The 26778-nt window shown below is 50.9% G+C and overlaps 1 long non-coding RNA gene and 1 other non-coding gene across 2 annotated transcripts; both read right to left on the reverse strand.

The window, feature by feature from the left end:
* Positions 1-4896: 4896 nt before the first annotated feature.
* Positions 4897-8402, reverse strand: LOC128311505 (uncharacterized). The gene is made up of 3 exons (XR_008289952.1): positions 8225-8402; positions 6208-6365; positions 4897-5883 (listed from the first exon to the last, which is right to left on the reverse strand). It is a non-coding gene; the product is annotated as an uncharacterized LOC128311505 (long non-coding RNA).
* An 8712-nt stretch (positions 8403-17114) lies between these two features.
* LOC113597592 (U6 spliceosomal RNA) lies at positions 17115-17216 on the reverse strand. The gene has a single exon (XR_003418376.1). It is a non-coding gene; the product is annotated as a U6 spliceosomal RNA (small nuclear RNA).
* Positions 17217-26778: the final 9562 nt, after the last annotated feature.

Below are 26778 nucleotides of genomic sequence, written 5' to 3' on the forward strand. Positions count from 1 at the left end.
AGCAGCCACAGCCCTCACCCCCAAACAGCTCCACTCGCCCAAGCAGGCCTGAGCGCCTCGCCCGGGCACACACACCCCGCAGCACAGAAGCTCTGCCTCCCGGAGCTGGTTTCCTCTTACAGGCTCCTGTCAGAGCTGTTGGGGCTGTGGCGGCGCTTGCCTGCGGCTCCCAGTGCAGCCCTGGGTCTCCCTGCAGCGTGTGCGGCAAGCTGTGAATCGGCCTTCTCTTCCCTTCCTGCAAAGGTCAAGCCATGTCCTCCAGCATGGCCGTGGTGCACTTCTGGCCGCAGAGCTCCTAAGCTGCAGCCTGGGTATGGAGATGGGGTGGGTATCCATGCAGGGGAGCAGTCCCCCCCCCCCAGCCCCGCGGCCCAAGCCAGTGGGGGGCAGGGACCCAGGGATGTGAGATTCAGGAAGGGAAACACAACACGGCAGACAGACCCCAAAAGCAGTTCAGGACTTGCAGCCTGAGACCGAAGAGAGGGAGAGAAACCCAGGCAAAGGCTGTTGGGCCTTGACTCCTGAAGGGGAGGCCTTTCCCTCCCCCCCCCAGGGGTTGCCCTAGGGGAAGGTGGGGAGAAATGGCCGCAGTGTCCGCACTGTGTCCGGCGCAGGTCCTGGGGCCCCACCACCTCCCGTCAGGCTGTGCTTCGCTCCCAGCAGGAGTCAGAAGCCAGCAAACCGGCCAGGACTGAGAATTCAGAGGCCACGGGTATCAGGTCAGCGGCGGCGCCCCAAAGAGAGACCCCAAGAGAGGCCTTTCTTCCACCGCAACCCCAGGGAGGCTACTGAGTTCTGCAAAGCCGCAGGAAGACTACAACATCCCGATGTGGAGAAAAATGAGAGGAAACGCCATTAAACTTGCTTCCTCCAAGGGGCACTACCCCCAGTTTTCTCTGAACTGTACCTAAAAAGTCAGGAGAGAGAACTCATTCACTTTTGTTTGGTTTAACATTGCCAGCTTCAAGTCAACCGTGGGCCCCCCGAAGGTTTCGTAAAATATTTAATCTAGCTCAGACAATTTCCTGCAGTCCCTAACCGGACCACCCCACTTACTGAACAACTGCCAAAAAGCAGGCTTGACTGCGGGCTGGCAACCACGGGCCTTCCAGCGGCCTGGCCGGCCTGTACCCTGCACGCAGGAGCCTGGACAAGGCCCTTCACAGAATCCAGGGACACCAGGTCTGGGTTACCTGGGAGGCCCAAAGCGGTAAGGAAGGAAGAAGCCCAGGAAATGAAGTTAAAGACACTTGCTTTTCTCACTAAGCTTGTGCTGTCTGTATGACCCGCTGGCCCTCACCCTCCCCGAAGTCTGTGAAATGGGCCTGTGGATGTCTCACCTCTCTGGCGTGCTGTGCGTTTTGGAGAGCAGCACTGGGGGGGGTGGGGGGGGGGGGTGGGGGGTGACTCCCTGTGTGCCTCCCTGCGCCCTCTACTCTCATCCCTTCGCTGTTTTCCTCCCAAGCATCTCACCAGGGAACCTAGCCAGCCAGAAAGGGATCCTTCGACTGCGCTGAGCCTCAGCCCCTTCCAAACGTGAGGCTCACGGGGAGAACTCCTGCTCTGCCCAGTTTCCATTCCTGCTTCCAGAATAACGAGCCGAAAACATGTGTACTGTAAATAAAGCCTGTCTAAATAAAGCACTCGGGTAAAGGCTGCCGAGAAAACACTCGGCATCGCTCTGTGCTCAGAGCGTGAGTCAGCTTCCCAGCTCCCGGGGAACAATGGAGACCTTGCCAAGGGTCCCCTCCTGTCAATCCCTGAAGGCCCCCAAGCCCATGTAGGTGGTGGAGACGACAGCCCATTGGGACCGTCGACCTGGAGATTCGGGGGGGGGGGGGCGGGGGAGGGGGCGCTCCCGACGGCCCGAGGTTGGGGTCCAGCCCCGGCGTTCGCGCCGCCAGGAATCCGTCTACCCGCAGCTGCCGCGGAGGGGTTGAGGGTTAAGCAAACACCGGGCAGAAGAGCGAGCCCGGGGTGCTGTGGGGCTGCTGCCCTCGAGACGCAGACACGGGAGAGAAGGAGACGCTGGGGGCGCTCGCTACGGAGCCTCCCGGAGGGAAGACGCCCCCTCCTCATTCCCAAGCCGGGCCCTCGCCCACTCGGCTGGCCGCCTCTCTCCTCCGAAGCCTCCCAAGTCTCAACGGAAGCGAGCGTAGCAGCTGCCAGAGTCACCCCACTCCTTCAGCAGTCCCCATAGGCCCATACGCGTACACTAGCCGCCCCACACACATGTGCTGGGGACTCCGTGTGCGCGCCAAGGCCCAGTGAAACGGCGTCCCTTTGAGGGAGAGCGGTTTTGGGACTCGTGGCAGCCTCCGCGCCACGTCTTCTGTCCTCTGGGTTTCCGTGCGGAGCTGCGCACCGCCCCCCCCCCCCATAGGGTTCCGACTGGGACGGTGGCCTCTGCTCCGGCGTGGGGCCGGTGGTTTCCCCAGGCCCGGTGACCTTGAGGGTCAGTGATCCACCCCGCAGGCCCGCGGTTTCCGGAGTCGCGCGGCCGGCCCTTCCTCCCCGCCTCTCCGGCCAAGGCCGCCCAGCCTCGTCGCGCTCAGCCCGCCGGCTCCCGAGCCCGAGCGGGGGCGCGGGGGGTGAAAGCACCGAGGGCCTCACCCACGTCCTGCGGACACGCGCCCCGCTGGGGCCCGTGCTGGCGCTCCAGCAGCCTGAAATGGCCAAATCGTCCCTGGGCAAGGTTGGAGGCGAGGCTTTGGGAAGAAGGCGAGGAAAACAAGTGAAACGGGAGGGGCGGGGTGGGGTGACGGCTCATAAATCACCCAGCCCCACCCTCGGGCCTCACCGCAGAGGCGCCCCAGCCCCGCGGGAAATGGAGGGTCACTCGGCCACTCCTGGCCGACCTCTGAGCTCTCCCAGAGCCAGCGCCCCACCCTGAGCTCAGGCCGCGCTAGCACCAGCTCCCGGCCGGGATCGTAAACCACCCGCCCGATTCGGCGGGAAGCCGCCCTTGGACGCAACGCGCATCCGCCCAAGGGGAAGTTTATTTATAGCTTGTAAACGTAAAGGAAACCAGACCGCGCTGGCTCGCCGCGCTCCGGCTCCTACGCTCCCCACCTGCCCACCAGGGAGGGCGCGGCGGGAGGCGGAGGGGGTGCCTTAGTCTCTCCCTACTCCCCCCCCCCATCCCCGCTCCGCTCCCGGCGGAGAACGGGGTAGGGTCCTAAGAGGCTGGCAAGCCTTAAATTCCTCTCGGGGTGCCTATCAGCGCCGTGAAAGCCAGAAAGGACAGAGGACAGGGCCCGGGCACCGGCGTGGCGAGGGTAGGGACGGCCGAGCTGTCCTAGTTGGCAAACACCAGCCGGCAGGCCCGGCAGTGCAGCGCGGGATTCCGCAGCTCCCGCTCCGGGCCCGGGGAAGTCCTGGAGAGCCCGGGATGGGGGCGCTCCGGGAGCTTCTCCTTGGAAGGCGGGATGCTTCCCCCGTTCCTCCCGAGCACGTGTCCTCAGCAGAGCCGGCAAGCGCTGCGCGCCTGGGGCTGCGATCCGCGGGTGACAGCGGCTGAGAGAGCCCCTCCCCAATCCCCACCCCCGCCGTCGCCGCTTCTCCTGTGGAGCTCGACGCTCTGGGGTGCGCTCGGGGCAGGCCCGAGGAGACGGAGAAAAGGAAAAGTGTTGGAGAGATTAGGGAGAGAAGACATTAAAAAGCCTAGCCCTGAATAGACGAGCACTCCCCCCCTCCCACCCCGGCCCCAGCAGATTCTCCCAGTCCCAGCGGAGCGCACCCACCCCCAGCCTTGGCCCGGGCAAATTCGTGTGTATGTTGTCTGTGTGTGTCTGTCTGTCTGTCGTGTGTATATCTCTTGTGTGTGTGTGTGTGTGTGTGTGTGTGTGTGTGAGCGCGCGCCCGCGCGCGCGCGCCGGGCGGGCAGTTGCGAAACGGGCTCTTGGCTGCAGCGCGGCATAATGGAGGTGGCTGGAACAATGCGCGCTTTGTGCGCGCGGGGAGTTGTTTTCCACCCGCCTCGCCCCCCTCGCTCGGGCCGTATGGCACTTTAATCCCCGCCACGGCTCGGCACAAATGCACTTGTGTCCTGCGGGTCACCGGGGGCCGTGCGGCTGGAACCGACCCCCTCCATCCGCGGACCCCACCGCCGGCTGCCCCATCTTCCTTCCTGCGCACCCACCACGGCCACGATTCCCGGCGTAGCCCGGTCAGCCGGCTTGGAAGCTTCCGGGCCCGCGGGCCACTTTTCTTTTCCGAGGAGACGGCGCGCACCCCACCCCCTTCCTTCGCGAGCTCACACAAACACACATTCGGGCCGACTGCAGGCCCCACACTCGCCGCCCTCCCTCTCCTCGCCTCCATCCCGCCCCCGCCCCGTGCTCCGGACTCCTGCGAACAATAGTAAATGTCAACAGATTCCGCGCGGCGAGTGTCTGACTCGGCCGAGATAAGGGTGCGCGGTTGGCCCCGCGCTCCGCGCCGCCGCGGGGGGAGCCCGCCCTGACCCCGGCAGGAAAGAGCCGGCTGTGACGAAAGCCATGCCCAAGGGGGGGGGGGGGGAGGTCGGGGGATAGGAGGGGAGGCCACCAGTCCCAGCCCGGTGGGGGAGTCTCGCCGGGAGACCAGACCCTGCCCCGCCCCCACCCGCTGAACCCGGTGCTAATCGGGGGCCGCTGGGCACCGGGAAAGCGGCCGGGTCGACGTGGCGCTCGGGCCTGCTTTCAGCTCACAATTCCAGTGCTCTGCGGACGCCAGAAAAACGCTGATCCGGATCGGGACGCGGGCAGTTTTCGCCTTACTGGGAGCCGGCACCCGAAAGACGCGCAAGATTCGAGTGCCTGTCTCCGGAAACTCATTAAAATATTTTTTTTTTAAGCGCGCACACTTTCACAGGTCCTCCTCCCCGGTCGTCCGCAGCCCACCACCCAACCGAGTTAAAATTCGCAAATTGATTCTCACGCGTTGGTATTAATGGGTTGTTCCTCTTAAATTGTTGCCAACTTTGCTAATGGATTATTATTTAAATGATTTCTTTTTTATAAAGTACGTGTTGTTTTATAGATGCGTATTTACTTAAAGAAATCAACTGCATCTATTAACATATTAAAGAGAGAATAAAGCATCGGGGCCGGTGTAATGTACTGTTCAGCCTTACTTTGGGTGCTCGCGAAGATAGGAAAATCTTATTTGTTTAATAATAAGTCACTCATGAATATGCAAATGGCATCGGTGCAGTACCTCACTTCTGTCACTATTAATGAGTTGCAAATTAATGTGACAACAAAAGGAAAATCTATTTAGTGGAGGAACTCGGTTTCCTACCTGGGGAGATCACAAGCCGGCCGGGAACCTGGATCTCCAGGAAAGAAGGGAGCGGGCACGGGTGCTTTCTCACCCAGTCTCTTCCTGGAGCCTCCGCTATTGTTTGGTCTCAGGGACGCGCATTATCGGGAGCCCCTTAAAATTCCTGCCCCGGCCCGAGGAAGAAAGGCTGCTCCAGGGTAATTAGGGCCAAGTGTGATTAATGGAAATCAGCCCACAGTTTGAAGTAAAGCAGTTGGTGAGGCAGATTTTGGAGGGGGAGTCTCCCCCTCCCCCCTCCCCGGCCCAGCTTAAAGATTCCCCAAAGCCTTTTCGGCCTCGGTTGCTTTGGGCAGTTAGGACCCATAAGGACCAAATCAGGCCTCGCAGGCCTGACCACAGGTTTTAAGACAACACCCTATGTGCCTGCATTTTACGAGGTGACTCTGCTGATGGGGAGTTTCAGAGCAGATCGGCTCATTTTCCTACCGACCTACTTCCCAGAGGTTACAGACTGCATTCTGCTTGGCTCCTTTCTGGCCCGCACATCACAGCCTGTTTTTATTTCATCAATGGATGCTGGAGAGAATGTTTCGAATCCAGTGAAGTTTGGAAACGTCTCTGAGAAAATAAGTAAATAAATGCTGAGCTGCCCAGAGCGGTAGGCTAATAGTTCAGGTGCCTGGGTAGTATTTCAAGAAGCTGTTCGACTCGGGAACCTTCTGGGGAGGTGCAAATAGTCTATATCCAACCTGACTGACGGCTACACGGTCATATACAAATGTAAAAATTCATCGGGCTGCGCACTTAGGATTTGTACACTTTACTATGTGTGAGTTATATATCGTGTTTGGGCTATCTATGACTATGCGAGGCCGCCTCAAAGCTTAGTGGTGTAAACAATAATAATCATTTCTTTTGCTCAAGACTCTTGAGACGGCTCACCTCTGCGCCACTCCGTGTCGGCTGGGACAGCTCAGCTGGAACGCGGGGATCCGTTTTCAAGATGGCTCACGCCCACGGTTGGCCAGTTGGTCCTGGCGCTGTTTCTTCTCTATGTGGGCCTCTCCAAAGATCACTTGGGCCTCCTCGCAGCATGGTGGCTGGTTGCCAAGAGCGAGCACCCAAGAGAGAGGGGGAAATGGAAGCTGCCAGTTACTTAAGGCCTGACCGTGGAAGCTAGCAGTGTTAAATCCTGCCACAGTCTATTGGCCAAGCAACCCAGCTTCCAGGGGTGGGGACGTCGTGGGCCCTTCCCTCTTATCTCTCAATGGGAGGTGAGTCAAAGAATCTTGGGGCTGTGTTTTAAAACTGACACGTAACTCACGTTAAATGAAAGCAGAATATGTGCCTTCACGTTCTGCCTTATGTCTCACACCTCCTTTACCTGCTTTACCCACGCGGGGCGCAAGCTCGCAAACCGCGAGATTGTGATCTGGGCAGAAGTCAGATGCTTAACCGACTGAGCCACCCAGGCGCCCCTCATTTTCTGTTGAGTAATCCCTACACCCAACGTGGAGTTCGAACTGATGACTCCGAGATCATCAAGAGTCATATGCTCTACCGACTGAGCCAGCCAGGCACCCCTCCTAAACATTTTCTCAGTCTGAAATAAATTTATATATATATATAGCTTGTTTTTATCGTCTTTTCAGGCATTCAGATACTTGAATGGACAGTTAGGACCCTCATAAACGAAAACCTCCCTGAAGACTCAAACATTTATAAATCAAACCAATTACATTTGTAAATATAGTGAAGCTCCACTTGTCTTAAAAAAAAATTTTTTTTTTAACATTTAATTGTTGTTGAGACACAGAGGATGAGCAGGGGATGGGGCAGAGAGAGAGGGAGCCACAGAATCCGAAGCAGGCTCCAGGCTCTGAGCTGCCAGCAAGGCTTGCCAACCGACGCGGGGCTCGAACCCACCGACTGTGAGATCATGACCTGAGCCAAAGTCAGATGCTCAACCGACCGAGCCACCCAGGTGCCCCGCGAAGCTCCAGTTGTCTTAAACAATTGCCACTCTGCTTTCCGAGTCAAATCTGAATTCCCTTTCCCTGAAAACTGCTGGCCTAAAGTCTATTGTACAATTTCAAGTTGGAATCATAAGGCCAATTCTTTACTAACTCCCAAGTTTACATAAACATTACGAGGTAAATGGCACACGCAGATTGTTCCTGAACTTAACACCCAAATATTACTACAGTACGTTCGGTTGATTTAATCTATCCCCTGTTCATTCTCAACCTTCCCAAGGTTAAGAGAACTCCCTCTGGGGACCCTGTTTGGGCCTCTCAAGGGTGTTGAGGTTACTCGATGTAAAGACAAATTTAAGGGTTTGGAGGAAGCAAGAGATTACTGGCTATTCTTTCACTGGAATGGAGCCTAGGGAGGTGGGTGGGGTTGTCGAAACCTACTGGGATATGACCCTTTGTCTCCGACCAGGCTATTTTACAACTGAAGAAGGTGCGGAGACTTAATAACACTGTGAATACTTGCCTTCTCGCCTACAAATAAGCACAGAAACTTCCCACTTAGGAAAGGGACCACCCCCACCCCCACCCCAAAAGCCGGGTTTGCAGCCATTTGCAAACGTATTTCAATATTCCCTATCTATACATGTTTCTGTTCTTGAAATTTGCCTTTAAATGGGTTGGAATATCTCGCCCATTCCTTCATTTAACTAATGAGTTACATAAGATCTTGGACACGACTTCATTTTACATTTGTATGAGAGTCCTGATTCTGCCTTCTTGGGAATCTTTGACGTTGGTCGACGGTTCCTCATGCTATATAGATAATATTTGTGGCCAGCTAGAAATCGGAGGCCGGGATGCAGGGTACGGGCCCTACAAAGCTCCAGGGAGAATTTGCTTACACCCCAGACAGACCCCAACAGAGCCCGGTTAATCCTGTTTATAGTTACTATGACAACCGAAGCCTCCAAGGCCATACGTACCCTTCAGGTGGAATTATTTTCTCAACCTCGGGTTCCAAGTTCAAGGTAAATCCCATGCTGCTTCTGTCCTAACACTCTGTCATTTGATTGGAGGAGAGGGAAGTACATGGTTACCGCCCATGTTGCCTCAACGCTCGATTGGATTCAATTAACTTATTTACCGCCTGTGGTGGTTTTTAAATATGTCCACAAATTCCTTGATACTCCTCCCTTCAAAGGGTGGAGCCCGATTTTTCCTTCCTATAGTTGTGGGCGGTACTCAGTGACTCACTTCTGATGGATAGAATGCGACAGTGACTGTATGTGACATCCCTGAGTAGGATATACAAGGCATTGTGGTTTCCTGGTTGCTATCTGGGGGAAGCCAGCTGCCACATCCTGGGCACATTCGAGCAGCCCTATGGACCAAGCCGTGTGTCAAAGTGCCGAGGTCTCCTGCCAACAGCCGTGGGAATGAGCCACCTCGGGAGAAGGTCTTCAGCCCCGGCGGAACCCTCAGATGACTGCAGCCCCCGCCACCATCTGGACTGCAACCTCGTGAGAGTCCCGGAGCCACAAGCATTCGGCTAAGCTGCTCCTGCATTCCTGACCCACGGAAAGTCTGAGATAACAACTGTTTGTTGTGTTAAGCCACGAAATTGTGGGGTGGTTTGTTATGCAGCAATAGATAACTAATACATGAGTCAGTCCTGCATTCGGACGAAGCTCTAAACCATTCTGATACCGCGAAACACATTTCTGTTGTGCCTAGATGGGTGGATGTGCCTCTTGTAACCCCAAAGGAAGACACCCACCCATTTCTCTCAAACCCGAGAACCCTTTTCAGAAAGCCATGAGGAATGTGACCTACATCACATGTTTCCGGCAATAACATTAGGGATGAGAAACTAGCAGAAGAAGTAAAACAGTTTTAAATAGTCCTTTGATCACTTTGCAGTTGAAAGTCAGATCTTTGTAAGAATTCATTACCATTTTAACTTACAGAGAGGAACCATTCTTGGAGACAGAGTCAAAATGAGACGAAACACACATTCATACCCTATAAGAAGCCACCAAAAGTGTGAAAAGCAAAAACAAGATGACTAAGTTCTAGAGGAGCGAATCTCCTATAGGTATGCCCCAAAGTGCTGTTGAAAGATAAAAGAACTTCTTTTCTATGTGCATGGTATTTTTCAACAACTGAAAGGATAAAACATTTGAAGGGTGACCTAAATGACTCAGGGTGCTTCCTGTCCCAGGGACGGGGACTTGGTAGTGTCGTTAAGACTCTCCTTCTCAAAAGGAGTAGGTAAACCATCACATAGTCAAATTACTGTGTCCCACTCCTTTCCGTGAGCTTAGATGGGAAAAGAGAATCTGTGTGTGTGCATGCGCGCGCGTGTGTGTGTGCGTGCATTCGTGTGTATTTCACACTCGTCCTCAAAAGATTTGAGTAAATCCAGGGGCGCCTGGGTGGCTCAGTCGGTTACGCGTCCGACTTCAGCTCAGGTCACGATCTCACAGTCTGTGAGTTCGAGCCCCGCATCGGGCTCTGGGCTGATGGCTCAGAGCCTGGAGCCTGCTTCGGATTCTGTGTCTCCCTCTTTCTCTCTCTGCCCCTCCCCCGTTCATGCTCTGTCTCTCTCTGTCTCAAAAATAAATAAACGCTAAAAAAAATTTTTTTTAAAAAGATTTGAGTAAATCTGTAAAAAAAAAAAAAAGAAAGAAAGAAAAGAAAAAGAAAAAAAATGTAGGGGTGGGCACTTGGGTGGCTCAGTTGGTTAAGCATCAGACTTCGGCTCAGGTCATGATCTCGCGGTTTGTGGGTTCAAATCCCCGCATCGAGCTTGCTGGTGTCAGTGTGGAGCCTGCTTCGGATCCTCTCTCTCTCTATTTCTCTCTTTCTCTCTCTCTCTCTGTCCATTCCCCCCCCCACACACACACACACTCTCCCTCTCTCAAAATTAAAAACATTTAAAACAATGTAATACACCGGTACAAAAGTATAGGGGCGCCTGGGTGACTCCGTCGGTTAAGCGTCTGCCTCTTGATTTCCCCTTAGGTCATGATGTCACCCTTTGTGAGGTTGAGCCCTGAGTCAACCCTCTGCGCTGACAGTGTGGAGCCTCCTTGGGATTCTCTCTCTCTGCCCCTCCCCCCCTAGTGCTTGCACTCTCTCTCTCTCTCTCTCTCAAAATAAATAAAGCTTTAAAAATGATTTTAAAAACCCACTGAGTGATACACTTACGATACATGCACTTTGCTGTGTGTGTGCTGTCCTCTGATAGAATGTGTAAGAGAAAAACTCCATCCTTCCATAGAAGAAGTGGTTAATCCAGCTCAGGGCGGGAGCTTCAGGGAAGCTTCCTGGAGAAGGTGATGCCGGCCTCGTCTTCCCAGGTCAGTCCGTGCCAGCCTTGGGGATGAACTCAGAAGGCGTTCGCAGAGGGTAGAAATACAAAAAGCAAACCCAGCGAGGCTGGGACCAGCGTGAGCACCGGGGAGCTTATCGTATGACACTGGCAAAGTAACAGTGGCCAGGAGAGACGGGCCTGCTTCTGGAATGTTTTTGTCATGGAAACTTGCCTCCCCCTCGCTCACACAGTCGACTTGGGATCTGGAAGGGATGGGATTGCATTTGTGTTCTAGGAAGCTTCCTCGGGAACAGGGAAGTGAGTGGGGGGGGGGGGCAACAGGCATGACTGAAAGAAACTTCCGTGTGGTCCAGGCCAGGGGCTCCGGGGCCTGACCCGCTGGGCTCTGAGGGTGGAGAGGAGGGGAGAGTGCTAAGGGACAGCAAGGGCTGCGGTAGAAGAAAATCGAGATAGCACATCAGGAAGGGAGAAGAATGAAAAGGGGTATTTTTAAAGCTTCCAATGGAACACATTTAAAAATATAGTCTGTTCAGCTGTCTCTAAAAGCAACTTCACTGAATCCTTAAGAAGGACAGAATCAGCCATCAAAGGGATGCCCCGATTTCTCTCTAAACTAGGGCTTCTTCACTCGGGCTCTGCAGCTAGAATTTGGGGGACTTGTGAACTTGGCTGGGACATCTTTTTATGTTTCTTTTCATTAGTCTTGAAATGAAAGGGAGCCTTTCCTTCGGCCGTGCATCGGCGACTTGGTCACCAATCAAAATCACCGATATTTTCTTATCGTATGACAGTTGGTGCCAAGACCTCAGTATATTGATGACACTCATTGCTAACTCAAAATTATGGTATTTGTTAGACCTGCTGCTAGATCTTGTTATTTAATTCCTAATTAAAGAGGCACATCAATTAGTGGTCTGGTTATCTTTGCTACATAACATTTTTTTTTAAATTTTTTTTTAACGTTTTATTTATTTTTGAGACAGAGAGAGACAGAGCATGAACGGGGGAGGGGCAGAGAGAGAGGGAGACACAGAATCGGAAGCAGGCACCAGGCTCCGAGCCATCAGCCCAGAGCCCGACGCGGGGCTCGAACTCACGGACCGCGAGATCGTGACCTGAGCTGAAGTCGGACGTTTAACCGACTGAGCCACCCAGGCGCCCCCCGTAACATTTTTTTTTAACATTTATTTATTATTGAGAGACAGTGCATGAGCAGGGGAGGGGCAGAGAGAGGAGGAGACCCAGAATCCGAAGCAGGCTCCAGGCTCCAAGCTGTCAGCACAGAGCCCGACGCGGGGCGTGAACTCACGACGCAAGATCATGACCTGAGCCGAAGTTGGACGCCCATCCGGCTGAGCCACCCAGGCGCCCCAAACTGGCTCCAAATTTAATGGCTGCAAACAGCAACCATCATTTCTTTTCCTCTTGAACCTGTAGTCTGGACAAGGCGTGGCGAGCTGTTCTGTCTCTCTATTCCAGGCAACGTCCTGGAGGCCTCAGATGGGATGATCCAAATGACCGGGGCTCCTTGGGCGTCTGTCTGTGCCTCCATCATGGCAGCCTCTCTCTCTGCCCCTCCGTCTCTCTAAACAAACAAACAAACAAACAAACAAATAAAGAGTGCTACAGAGAATAAGGAAGAAGCTGCCTGGCTTCTTCTGACCCAGCGTTAGAATTTCCAGAATGTTGAGGGACGCTTGGGTGGCTCAATGGGTTAAGCGTCCGACTTCAGCTCAGGTCACGATCTCCTGGTCCGTGAGTTCCAGCCCAGCCCCGCGTCGGGCTCTGGGCTGACGGCTCAGAGCCTGGAGCCTGTTTCCGATTCTGTGTCTCCCTCTCTCTCTGCCCCTCCCCCACTCATGCTCTGTCTCCCTCTCAAAAATAAATACACATTAAAAAAAAAAATATTCCAGAATGTTGAGCGGGGCCACATGGGTGAAGGGAGTCACAAGATACACACTTCCCTTTACGAAATAAATAAGTCATGGAGATGTCATGTACAGCAGGGCCACAATAGTTTAGAATGCTATGTTGCATATTTGAAAGTTGCCAAGAAGAGTAAACCTTAAAAGCTCTCATCACAAGAAAAGAACAATTTTGTACCTGTCTACGGTGACGTAGGTTACCTAGACTTATTATCGTGACCGTTTCACAATATACCAAGATCACATCACTGTGTTGTACATCTGAAAGGAACAGAATGTTATACACCAAGTGCACTTCAGTTAAAAGAAAAAGTTCCAGGATGTGCCTTCTGCCATGTTCCATTGCTCAAGCAAATCTCTTACTAAGGTCAGCCGAGTTACGTGGGGCAGGAACACAGACTCCTTCTCTCCGGGAGGGAAGTGTCAAAGAATTTGTGGTCACATTGACTGTAGCACAAATTTGTGCGGTTTGGGCGTTTTGATAACATTTTTCAATATACCTGGTTTCCTCTGTAATTGTATTGTTTTATCGTGTCGGTTATAAAACACTCGGCCGAGAAGAGGTTCATAAGCTTTATCAGAAGGGCATGGGGGTCCAAAATGGTTCTTTTCTTATGATGAGACCACTGTGATATTGCCCTCATTGGCCTCAGAAGAGCCATTGGGCTGTTCCACCTCAAATCCTTCTTCCAAAGTCTATCTTTTCTTTTTTTTTTTTTTTTTAATTTATTTATTTTGAGAGAGAGAGAGAGAGAGCACAAGCGGGGGTCGGGGGCAGGGGGAGCGGAGAAGGCATAGAGAGAGAGAGAGAGAGAGAGAGAGAGAGAGAAGGGGAGAGAGAGAATCCCAAGCAGGCTCCATGCTGTCAGTGCACAGCCCGACTCGGGGCTCGATCGGTGAGAACATGACCTGAGCCAAAGCGAAGATTTGGACACTCAACCGACTGAGCCAGCCAGCCACCCCCCAGTTTCTCCTTTCTGAAGCCCAGATTCATTCATTCACCCATCTACCCATCCACGCATCCATCCATTCAATGAATCAAACATCCTATATGGCCAAATGCAAAATGATGCCCTGTTTTCCTAAGAAGGTCCCCCGGGCACCTGGATGACCCAATCGGTTAAGCCTCGGGCTCTTGATTTCAGCTCAGTTTCGGGCTCATGGATTGTGAGATCAAGCCCTGAGTTGGGCTCTGCGCTGACAGTCCGGAACCTCCTCGGGATTCTGTCTCTCCCTCTCTCTTTGCCTCTCCCCTGACCTCTCTCTCTCTCTCAAAATAAATAAATATTAAAGAGAGAGACAGAAGGTCCCCAAACACTTTTTATAACTACCTCAAACTTTTAGGCGGCCAGTGTTAGATGGGAGGCAGGCAGCAGGACTAAAAGGGCTGGAATGTCACACATCGTTGGCAGGCACATATGTTCCTCACTAGAGGTGGCCAAAGGCCTCCCTCATTCACCACACGGGCCTTTCCATAGGGTAGCGCACAACACGCCTGGTCGATGGGTGGATGGAAGCGACAGACAGAGTAACCATGTCACAGAGCCTTGTGACCTAGCTGCCAGAGTCACACAACATTATGGCCCCTTTATTCCTTTTTTTTTTTTTTTTTTTTTTTCAAGTGTAAGTATTTATTTAAGTAATCTCCACACCCGCCATGGGGCTCAAACTCACGATCCCAAGCTCAAGAGTCACACACTCTTCCGACGGAGCCAGCCCGGCGCCCCACGCCCTCCCCCCGCCCCCCTTTATTCTGTTCCCTAGAAGCCAGCTACATATTTTTTTTTTTTTGGACCGTCACAGTTACCTCCATGTATGTGAAAGAACCTCTTTTTCAAATAACGAATTAAGTTGGGACTGTTCTGTCCAACCATTAGGCTCCTTCTTTCGCGCCTTCTCTCTCTGTGTATTAGTGGCCCCCACAACTGAGCCACAAACTGTTGCTTTTGAGGGCAGGCTTTAGAGGGCTTGTTCACAACAACAGGCAATATTTGTATTGTAACCGGGAACAATGACTAAACCTTGGTTAACCTTCTTTGCCTCCACAATGGACTGAATGCTTGCCCCTTCCTTCGGGCAAAACCCCTCCCACCAAATTCATATGCTAAAACCTAACCCCCAAGGTGCTGGCATGGGGAGGTGAGTCTTGGGGCAGTGATTAGGTCCGGAGGGTGGAACCTTCTAGTAAAGGATTAATGCCTCCTAAAAGAGGCCTCCTTGAGTGCCCTGGTCCCTTCCACTTTGTAAGGACACAGTGACAACAACCAGGAAGTGGGTCCTCACCAGACACAGGATCGGCCGGATCTGGGAGCATTAAATGTCTGTTTATAAGCCCCCCAGTGCATGGCGTTCTGTAACAACAGCCCGAACTCAGACAATCCTCCTTCCTTCCATCCTTCCTTCTTTTCTTTCTTTCTGTGTCTTTCTTTTTTGTTGTTGTTGTTGTTGATCAAAAGAGTCATTGACAGTGTTCTCCAAAGCAAGAAGAGCTTGTGTTGGGACTCAAATATAAGGCAACTGTCACCACGCCAATGGATCGGTAAGTTGTGGACTGTCCACAGAATGGAACACTACAGAACACGGGGACAGAACAAGCTACAACCACGCAGAACCACGTGGGCAGATCTCACAAATCACACGACGAGCAAGAGAAGACGAACGCAGAAGAATATACACAGCCTGCTTCCATTTCATAAAGTAGAAAAACCACGCCAGCTAATCTATCTTGGCGGTCAACAAGCTGGGGGTTGTCCCTGCTGGGGATGCAACTGGAAGGGGGCACAAGGTGCCTTCTGGGGGGGGGGGGGTGGCGGGGGGGCGGGGCGGGGGGGGCTAGCTAGCTATGTTCTGTTTCCTCTGACTGTTGGTTACATGGGTATGTTCAGTTTGTGAAAACCCATGTACTCATCAATGCGTACATTTGCGATGTGTGTACTTTAAAAAAAAATTGTTTTAATGTTTATTTATATTTGAGAGAGAAAGAGCGGGGGAGGGGCAGAGACAGAATCCAAAGCAGGCTCCAGGCTCTGAGCTGCCAGCACAGAGCCCGCCACGGGGCTCGAACCCACGAGCCGTGAGATCATGACCTGAGCTGAAGTTGGCACCTCAACCGACTGAGCCACCCAGGCGCCCCTGACTTGTGTACTTTCTTGTGTGTTACATCTCAATACAACAGTTTGACAGGAAGGTTGATTGTGTGCTACTGGGGCAATAGAAACACCACGAAAGAGACCATGCCCTTGCTGCCTTCCCAGGGCTTCCGGTCTGACAGGGTGGACAGATAATAAACGCACAACCACATATGTTTCCATGTAATCATGTGCATGATTGTTATTTACAAAGAAATGAAGGGGGGGGACACCTGAGTGGCTCAGTTGGTTGAGCGCCTGACTCTTGATTTCAGCTCAGGTCATGATGTCATTGTTTGTGGGTTTGAGCCCCGCATCGGGATCTGCAACGAGAGTGCAAAGCCCGCTTGGGATTCTCTCCCTCCCTTTCTCTGCACCTCCTCTGCTCGCTTGCTCTCTCTCAAAATAAATAAATAAACATTAAAAAAAAAAAAAAGTAATGGAGTGTGCCTGGTTGGCTCAGTCAGTGGAGTGTGTGACTCTTGACCTCGTGGTTGTAAGTTCAAGCCCCACATTGGGTGTAGAGATTGCTTAAAAAATAAAATCTTTAAAAAAAAAGAAAAAAGAAAAGAAATATGTGCTGGGCCAAAGAGTTTTTGAAAAGGGAGAGAGGAATCGGATACAGCTTCCTTGGAAAAGTGAACTCAAGCTGATCCTTCAAATGCCACCAGAGTGGGGGATGGGGGGAGGGAGTGTTTCCAGGCAGAGGGAACTGCATGTGTGAAAGGAGAGAAGGAGGACCAAGATGAGTGAGGAGACCTAGGCAAGAGCTGAACCATGCAAGCCTTAGGGCCCACTTCTCTGTAAAAACCATAGAAAGTTCTAGAAAGTCAAGAGCAGGAGGGACTGGAGGGGATCCGCCTTTGCAAAGGACTCTCAGGAAGCAGGGTGGATAGGGACTGAATGAGAGTGGGGGAGGGGAGCTGTACGGGTGGCCAGAAGAGACAAAAGTGGGGGTGTTTAGGAGGGAGGGAGAGTTGGCCATTGGTTGGACTGATCCTGGGAGAGGGCCACGCCCTGGTTCATGGTGTGGACAGCTGGGAAGGTGATGCAGCCACTTATCAGATGGGGAACCCTGGAGGAGGAGCCCTTGAGGAAGTACGATCACAAGGTCAATGTTGAACAGTTTTGAGTTTGAGGTACTTGTGCAAATAATAGGAATCCTTACAGCAGGTACCATGCATTTAGCATTGAGTAATGTAATAATGTTACATTTGTTTCAGGTGTACAACATAGTGATTCAACTTCTCTATATGTTATGTTCTGCGGGCTACAAGTGCAGCTGCCTTCTTAAACAAAATGGGGGGCTCGTGGGTGGCTCAGCCGGTTGGGCATCCGACCTCAGCTCGGGTTGTGATCGCACAGTTCACGGGTTCAAGCCCCGCATCGGGCTCCGTGCTGACAGCTCGGAGCCTGGAGCCTGCTTCACATTCTGCGTGTGTCTCTCTCTCTCAAAAATAAATAAACACCAAAAAAATTTTTGAACAAAGTGGAAGGCTTCAGGAACCTGCATGCCATCCTGGAGCAGGGACCATACTAATCTCTGCATTGCTCCAATTTTAGTATATGGGCTGCCGAAGCAAGCATTCTGCGGCTCATTCTTAAGGTAAACTGCTATATCAGTTAGGATTAGGGTCGGTTATGTGGCACAGAAAGGCTATAATAATAGTTGCTTGACAAGAGAGATGCTTTATTTCACATAATCCATGATCAACTTTGAAAGTTTCCTCGCTTTCTAGTTTAAGATGTTCCAGACTCAGCTGGTACTCAGCTTGTACCCCAGGTCTGGAAAAGTCCTGATTCTTTTCGGGGGGAAAATGGTATTTAGAGGCCACAGGTTAGGGGCGCCTGGCTGGCTTAGTCGGTAGAGCACTCAACTCTTGATCTCGGGGTCATGAGTTCAAGCCCCACGTTGGGCATAGAGCTTACTTAAAAAGAAAAAAAAAATAGAGGCCACAGTTTGCACACTAGGATTTCTTTTTTTTAATTTTTTAATGTTTATTTACCTTCGAGAGAGATGGAGACAGAGCTCAAGCGGGGGAGGGGCAGAGAGAGAGGGAGACACAGAATCCAAAGCAGGCTCCAGGCTCCGAGCTGTCAGCACAGAGCCCAACGCAGGGCTCAAACCCATGGACGGAGAGATCATGACCTGAGCCGAAGTCGGACGCCCAACCGACGGAGCCACCCGGGGGCCTCTGGACACCAGGATTTCTAAAGGGGTGCAGAATGTCCAGAGCCAAGGCTATTATTTCCAGCCTCCTTTGCAGCTATCTGTGCGTGTATACCTAAGTTCTCATCGATGAGATACAAAGGGAGCTGTTGGAGATGACTTCTGGGACATAGGATTTGTCCCTTCCTTCCTCCTGCTGTCTGGAATGTGGATACGATGGCTGGCACTCTGGCGGCATTATTGAACCATGAGGTAAAAGCAATGTGGGGAGAGAGACAGAGCCAAGAGAGATGATATGGAACCCAGCACTGCTTACCTCTAGACTTCCCCAACGTGAATGAGATTTCAACTTCTATCTTATTAAAGCCACTATTATTTTATTCATGTGCTGCCGTTGTTGTCATGCACCCTTCTGGTTTGGGCCCTCAAATCCAAAGCTATCCCTTACTGATATAGCAGGGTGCTGATTAAATACATCCTAGCACAGCAACATGCTGTGTCAACAATCAGAAATATTAACAAGGAAATATACTTATTCACATCGAAAGGTGTTTACAATATATTGTTTTATTTCCTTAGTTTTAAGTTTATTTATTTTGAGAGAGAGAGAGCTGGGGAGGGGCAGAGAGGGAGAGAATCCCAAGCAGGTTCCATACTTTTCAGTGCAGAGCAGCACGGAGGTCCATGTGGGGCTCGAACTCATGAAGAGATCATGACCTGAGTTGAAACCAAAGGTAGGATGCTTAAGAGACGGAGCCACCCAGGCCCCCCTCCAATATATTGTTTTAAAAGCTGCTTATAGGGGCGCCTGGGTGGCGCAGTCGGTTAGGCGTCCGACTTCAGCCAGGTCACAATCTCGCGGTCCGTGAGTTCGAGCCCCGCGTCGGGCTCTGGGCTGATGGCTCAGAACCTGGAGCCTGTTTCCGATTCTGTGTCTCCCTCTCTCTCTGCCCCTCCCCTGTTCATGTTCTGTCTCTCTCTGTCCCAAAAATAAATAAACGTTGAAAAAAAAATTTAAAAAAAATAAAATAAAATAAAAGCTGCTTATAGGGGCCCTCGGGTGGCTCCGTCAGTTAAGCGTCCGACTTCGGCTCAGACCATGATCTCACGGTTCGAGAATTCGAGCCCCACATCGGAGTTTGCGCTGACAGCTCACAGCCTGGAGGCTGCTTCGATTTTCTGTGTCTCCCTCTCCCTCTGCCCCTCCCCCGTTTGTGCTCTGTCTCTCTCTCTCTCAAAAATAAACATTAACAAGTAAACTAATAAAAAAGTAAAAATAATAAAAGCTGCTTATAAAGCAGATGGAGAACAAAACAAAACAAAACAGATACACGCACAGAAAAAGAAAGTCGAAAGCATGTTCCCCGAAACCTTGCCTCCCCCCTCCCCGTGGGCCTGCAGTTCATTTGTATAATAAAAAATTTAAATTTTTTAAATTAAAAGAATTTTTTAAGCCGAACGATTGGGAGAGTTCCCATAAAGCGCAGATTTCTGGCTTCGCTTCTGAAAAGTCAGAGGGCCGGGCAACCCAGCGTCCCATCAGGGCCATGGCCTGACGCAGAGCAGTGTCGGTCCCTTTCCACAGGACCCCGTTCAGGCCACAGGTAACCTCAGGGCAGGCGTGCACGTCAATGGGGTCCTTGGTTTACACTCCCTCGGTGATTTCCCGCCTGGAAAGATTTGGAACATATGTGGGGCAGAGGAAGTGTGATGCCTTTAAAACATGCCTCCAGGGGCGCCTGGGTGGCTCCGTCGGTTGGGCGTCCAACTTCGGCTCACGTCACGATCTCACAGTTCGCGAGTTCAAACCCCGCGTCGGGCTCTGTGCTGACAGCTCGGAGCCTGGAGCCCATTTCGGATTCTGTGTCTCCCTCTCTCTCTGCCCCTCCCCTGCTCATGCTCTGTCTCTCTCGGTCTCAAAAATAAATAAACATTTAAAAAAAATTAAAAAAGTAAATAAAACATGCCTCCAGGGTGCCTGGTGGCTCAGTCAGTTAAGCATCGGACTCTGGATTTCCGCTGAGGGTCACGGCCTTGCAGTTCGTGAGCTCGAGCCCCGCGTCGGTCTCTGTGCTGACGGCACGGAACCTGCTTGGGGCTGTGTCTCTCTCCCTCTCTCTACGCCCCTCTCCAGCTCTCTCTCTTTCTCAAAGCAGATAAATAAACTTCAGAGAGAGAGAAAAAAAGAAAAAAACCAACAAACACGCCTCCAAGTTCTTTGACACCCTTCCCACAAAAGGTGGAGTCCGATCCAAGCCTCTTTGAACACAGGCTGGCCTCAGTTACTCACTTGGAGCAAAAAGAATGTGAGGAGAGTGACAATTGGGATTTGCCAGGGTAGGTCAGAAAGAGGAATACAGCTTCTGAGCGGTCCCCGCTTTTAAAGGAAGCTTGCCTTTGGGACCCAGCCAAACAAGAAGTTTCTTTTTGACATCTTTATTGAAATATAACTCACATGCCATAAAATTCACTCACTTAAAGTGTATAATTCAATGGGTTTCGTGTACGTCTGGCTTCCTCACTCGGCATCAGGTTTTCAGGGATCGTTCATGTTGTGGCGTGTGCTAGGCCATCATTCTTTTTTAAGTTTATTTATTTTATTTTGAGAGAGACAGCGTGAGTGGGGGAGGGGCACAGAGAGAGAGAGACAGAGAGAGACAGAGAGAGAGGGAGAGAGAATCCCAAGCAGGCTCCGCACTGTCAGTGCAGAGCCCGATGCGGGGCTCGAACTCACGAACCGTGAGATCGCGGCTGCAGCCAAGAACCACACGTCGGATGCTTTACCGACTGAGCCACCCAGGTGCCCCAGGTTGAGCTGACCTGCTTAAAGAAGGACGACAGGCACATCAACAGAGAATTGCAACAAAATGTAATACGGTGGGGTGGCTTACGTCGCCATCACAACTGGACCGGAGGGAAGGGTCCAGGGCGGGGAGAATGGAAAGAAGGAATAAAGTGAAGGATGGAGAAAGAGAGAGGCAGCGGAAGGAAGGCATGACAGGAAGCTTCCTTGCTTCTTTCTGACTCGTCTTAAGCCGATTCTTTGCTTAAATGTGTATATCTTTAAAATGCCCGCTTTGGGGCGCCTGGGTGGCTCAGTCGGTTAAGCGTCCTACTTGGGCTCAGGTCACGATCTCACGGTTCGTGGGTTCGGGCCCCGCGTCGGGCTCTGTGCTGACGGCTCGGAGCCCGGAGCCTGTTTCGGATCCTGTGTCTCCCTCTCTCTCTGCCCCTCTCCCACTCGCGCCCTTTGACAGAGAAGCCTTTGGAACATTATTAGCCTTTGGTCGGGAACATTATTAGCCCTTGTATAGACCTTGCAAATCCAGCAGAGTGGGGGCCGAGGAGGCCCAGGCCGAAGTTAAGCCTTGGGCCCATCACCCAGCCTCATAGCTGCCTCCAAAATGCGTTCAGGGTCAGACTCCCCCCCCCCCCCCCCCCGCCAGCAAGATTAATCTGTAGAGAAGAGCCAGGCTGCTAAGAGCTAATTGCCAACTCTTAGGATTTTCCTTCTAGGATTGTAGACCTAGGGTGTGCCTGAAGACCAGAAACTCTTTACTTCTTTGATTTTAAGCACCACCCGGGCTGCGGTCAGAAGAAACCTCTGCTTCCAAAGTTCATATCCTCAGCCTGCTCTTTTTCCTCCCTCCCTCCCTTCCTTCCTTCTTTCTTTCCTTCCTCCCTCCCTTCCCTTCTTTCTTGACAACTATCCTGAATTAGGTATGTGTCACTCTTCTTGTTTTCACATCTTGACTAACTAGTCAGAAACCCACTAAGACTATAAACATGGGGTTTTGCCTATTTGTAATGTTTTCTATACATGTGTCACTCTATACACATCCTTCGTAGATTACCTTCTGTTTTGGTTAGCGTGACGTCTGTGACGTGCGTCCGCCTTGGCCGGTGTAGCTGGGGTCTAGTATCTCGCCGGTTGACTGTAAGCCAATTTATGCATCCACTCGTCCGGAGCGGGCCTTTCCATTCTTCTTTTTCCTTCTCTTCCTCCCTTTCATATAAGCGAGGCGAGGCAAAACACCGGCTTCCGAAAGCGTTTCTGGCCCCTGCTAACCCTGGCCCCCGTCCTCTTTCACGGAAAAGGTCAGGTGGGACCCTTGCGGAAGGAGAGGGGAAGGAAGGAGGGCTGGGTAGGGCCCGGACTAAGTGCGGTTCCCCTTCCGCCGGGGGGGGGGGGGGGGGGTAGGGTCCTAAGCCCGGGTGCCCATGGGAGGAGCCCCACATCTGGCCAGACTGAGCCTGCCTCCGCTGCTCAGTCGCTGGCTGGGAGGAGCCCACAGGAAGTGTGGCCTTGGCCCGAATGTGGTGCCGGATCCAGCAGGAGACAGCTTGGACCTTCCATGAACTCTGCTCCCCAGTAAGGTGTGCTCAGCGCGCCCTCGTGGCCGGCACAGCGGCTCTGGCCAGCAGCTTGCTTCCGGCTGCCTGTGTGCAGCACCTATCTGCCCAGGTGGGGACTCGGCTGACCAATCCATTGTCAGAAATCCGTTTGTCGGGGCACCTGGGTGGCTCAGTCGGTTAAGCGGCCGACTTCGGCTCAGGTCATGATCTCGAGGTCCGTGAGTTCAAGCCCCGCGTTGGGCTCTGTGCTTACAGCTCAGAGCCTGGAGCCTGTTTCAGATTCTGTGTCTCCCTCTCTCTGACCCTCCCCCGTTCATGCTCTGTCTCTGTCTGTCTCAAAAATAAATAAACGTTAAAAAAAAAAATTAAAAAAAAAAAAAAAAGAAATCCGTTTGTCCAAACCAGGGGGCTCTGGGAAGGAAGGTGTTATGAACTCCCCCCGCCCCGCCCCCATTCATACGTTGAAACCCTAACACTGATGTGATGGTCTTAGGAGGCGTAGCCTTTGGGAGAGGACTAGGTCGTGAAGGCCAAGCCCCGATGAGCTGGGTTAGTGCCCCTATTCAAAGAGATCACAGAGCTGCCTAGCTACTTTGCCCCCATATATGAGGACACGGGAAGAAAGCAGCTATCTGGGGGCGCCTGGGAGGCTCAGTCGGTTGAGCTCCGGACTTCGGCTCAGGTCATGATCTCACGGTCTGTGAGTTCAAGCCCCGCGTCGGGCTCTGTGCTGACAGCTCAGAGCCTGGAGCCTGTTTCGGATTCTGTGTCTCCTCTTTCTCTGCCCCTCCCCCGCTCATGCTCTGTCTCTCTCTCTCTCTCTCTCTCAAAAATAAATAAACACTAAAAACAAATTAAAAAAAAGAAAGTAACTTACAAACAATATGATAACTCACCCCTAAATACCATAGCATACATCTCCTCAGAATAAGAACGCGTTCCTACGTAATCGCAATGCCACTATCACTAAGAAAATTTGTGTTTATTCCATAATACCCTCTAATTTATAGTCTTTATTTCAATTTCCCGTTTCAATTCACTCTACAGTGAATTATTTCAAATTATTTCAATTTCACTCTACAGTGATAGAAGCCACATGAGTGGCTACCTGGGGTGAGGGGGGCCTTGAAAGCAAAGTGGCACCAGGAACCTTTTTGGGGTGATGGACATGTTAGATGCTTGACTGGTGGTGTAAAATTGTCAAAATTCGTAGAATTGCAGGGCGCCCGACTGGCTCAGGCCGTGGAGCGTGAGACTCTTGATCTCGGGGTTGTGAGTTCAAACCACACGTTGGGTGCAGAGATTACTTAAAAATAAAATCCTAGGGGTACCTAGGTGGCTCGGTTGGTTACGCGTCTGGCTCTTGACTTGGGCTCACATCCTGACCTCGCGGTTCATAAATCTGAGCCCCACATAGCGACGGAACCTGCTTGGGATTCTCTCTGTCCCTCTCTCTCTGCACCCGCCCCGCTTGTGCTCTGTCTCTCTCTCTCATAATAAATAAACTTAAAAAAAAAAAGAGCTTTATAAAAAATAATAAAAATATTAAAAAAGTAAAATCTTAAAAAAAACCAAACCCATGGAACTGTATACTTGCAATGGGTGTCTTTTATTTTACGTGAATTATACCTCATTACGATCGATTTCTTTTAATGTTTATTTATTTTTGAGAGGGAGATGAAGAGAGACAGAGTGTGAGCTGGGAAGGGGCAGAGAGAGAGAGGGAGACACAGAATCCGAAGCGGGCTCCAGGCTCCGAGCCGTCAGCAGAGCCCATCTCGGGGCTCCAACTCACGAACCGTGAGATCATGACCTGAGCCGAAGTCGGACGCTCAACCGACTGAGCCACCCAGGCGCCCCTCCACCGATTTTTAAAAATTTCTCCAGTAGTCCCCAAACTGTTTTATAGCTATTTTTTTTTCTGTGATCTAGAATTCTACCAAGGTTCATCATGAACTGCATTCGATTGCCTTGTCTCTTCATCTTCTCTAATCTAAAACATTTCCTCCTGCTTTTGTGTCTCATGACATTGATTAAAAAATAAAAATAAAGAAAGGAGCAGTGGGGCAGGGGCAGTATGAGCCTTAAAAATCAATCAATCAATAAAATAAAGGCCAGCTGTCTTGCAGAATGTCCCACATTCCATACTTATCCGTCTCCTCCCGATTGGATTCAGCTTACACATGTTTGACGAGAATATTAGCAAGATGATGCTGTGTCCTGACTCATCACATGTACGGGTCTGTCCCTCCACTGGCAAGGCTCACCTTGTACGTTCCCGGCTTCAGGCTCAGGATCAGCCATTTCTTCGAGCAGCCTCTGGTTCTTGATCGGGGAGAATGGTAGTTAGAAGCCAAGAACTTAGTGCTAGATGTGCTCATAGTTATGGGAGTGTCAATGCTTTTCAGGCCTTTTTAGCGGCAGAACTGGAAAATCCACGTAGCGTTTGTTTTGTTTAAGTCTTGAGTTGACTATGCAAATCCAACATCACAAGGTACTTTCTCTTCCCTGCATTCTACATTCACTTGTCTCTTCTCACACAGTGGTTTCCGACATCCCCAAATACATTTGTTTGCTCTTTCCAATGATGCAAATAAAATATTTTCAGGATTACAATACAAATCCCACTACAAGAGATCTGCTAAGTAAAGTTCAAGATATCTTTGTAGTTATCTTTGGCCTTAGAATGTGTTCCACTAAGGTCGTGCCTGGGGGGCTCAGTCAATTAAGCACTCGACTCTTGATTCTGGCTCAGGCCACGGATGACCTCACGGTTCTTGAGTTTGAGCCCCGTGTCGTTAGCATGGAGCCTGCTGGGGATGCTCTCTCTGCCCCTACCCCCTGCCCCCGCCCCTGCTCACGTGGGCACACACACTGGAACTCTCTTTCTCTCAAAATAAGTGAACAAACTTTAAAATAAAAAAAAATAACATTCCACTAAGGATGTACACTCTGAGCACTATGTTCAAAACAGGTTAATTTCTTTTCTCTGCTGGTTAATTTCTTTTCTCTGCGGTGGTATCGATGTGATACAAAGTTCCATTTGTTCCTGCTTATGTTCAAATTCAGCATTTGTCCTTATTCATTTATTTTTATTTTTGGTTTTTGGACTTGGGATATTTAAACCACTTAAAACTATCTAATTGGCCAGACACAGGGAAGTCTTGCCCCGTCCCTGACCCCTCCAGCCTATGCCATTGAGAGCTAGCATTTGCCATGATTTCTCTGTGTTTTCCCAGTGAACAGGTCATTGCCAGATGGTAGAGATAAGACAAACACAAATCTAGTTTGCAGAAATTTGCAAACTGTGTGTGAAGGGTCAGGCTCATTTCAGGATCCTTTTTTTTTTTTTTTTTTAAAGTATACAACTTTTTAATTTAATTTAATTTTTTAAATTTTATTTATTTATTTGTTTTTTTAAACGTAACCTCTACACCCAACATGCGGCTCAAACTTACAACCCTGAGATCAAGAGTCACATGTTTTACTGATTGAGCCAGCCAGGCGCCCCAAGTATACAACTTTTTTTAAACAGAGGAGCCCGGTGCCTCAGTCGGTTAAGCATCCAACTTCAGCTCAGGTCATGATCTCACGGTTTGTGAGTTTGAGCCCCGCATCAGGCTCTGTGCTGACAGCTTAGAGCCTGGGGCCTTCTTCAGATTCTGTCTCCTCTCTTTCTACCCTCCCCTGCTAGCACACTGTCTCTCTCTCTCTCTCTCTCTCTCAAATATAAATAAACACTAACAAAAATTTTAAAAATGTTTTTAATTTTTATTTTAAAGTCATCTCCACGCCCAGTGTGAGGCTTGAGCTCACAACCCTCAGATCAAGAGTCACATGCTCTAGGGGCACCTGGGTGGTTCAGTAGGTTAAGCGTCAGACTTCGGCTCAGGTCATGATCTTACAGTTTGTGAGTTCGAACCCCATGTCGGGCTCCGGGCAGCCTGGAGCCTGCTTCAGATTCTGTGTCTCCCTCTCTCCCTCTGCGCCCCACCCCCCTCTCAAAAATGAATAAACATTAAAATTTTAAAAAGTTAAGAGTCACATGATCTACTGACTGAACCCTCCAGGTGCCCCATAAAAAGTTTTTTATGATAGAAAAACTTAAACATAACCAAAAATGAGAAGAGAGTATAATAGAAATCACCCCGCCATGTACCCATCACCAGTTTCAACAATTACCAGCTGCTGAGCAGACTTATCTATACGTCTTCCTCTCCCTTCCTACTGGATGATTTTGATGCAAATCCCAGATATTTTGTTATTTCACTCATAAATATTTTAGCATATATTACTAAAAGCTAAGGACGCTATCAAAAAATGTTCAGTGTACCTATTTCCCTGTTTTTCACAAATACATTTTTTCAGACTTTTTCTTTATCTATCTATCTATCTATCCATCTATTTTTAGGTAAATTCCACGCCCAGCATGGAACTCGAACTCACCACCCGGAGATCAAGAGTTGCACGCCCTACCGACTGAGCCAGCCAGGCGCCCCTAGTTTTCACACACATTTTGTTTTTTAGCTTTTCTGTTCAATTGAGACTCCGAGATCCATATTCTTCAACGCATAGCGTTCATCTTCGGTCTTTCGGTCAATACGTTGCCCCGTCACCTACT

This window comes from Acinonyx jubatus, chromosome X (genome assembly GCF_027475565.1).
Source record: "Acinonyx jubatus isolate Ajub_Pintada_27869175 chromosome X, VMU_Ajub_asm_v1.0, whole genome shotgun sequence".
Lineage (NCBI taxonomy): Eukaryota > Metazoa > Chordata > Mammalia > Carnivora > Felidae > Acinonyx > Acinonyx jubatus.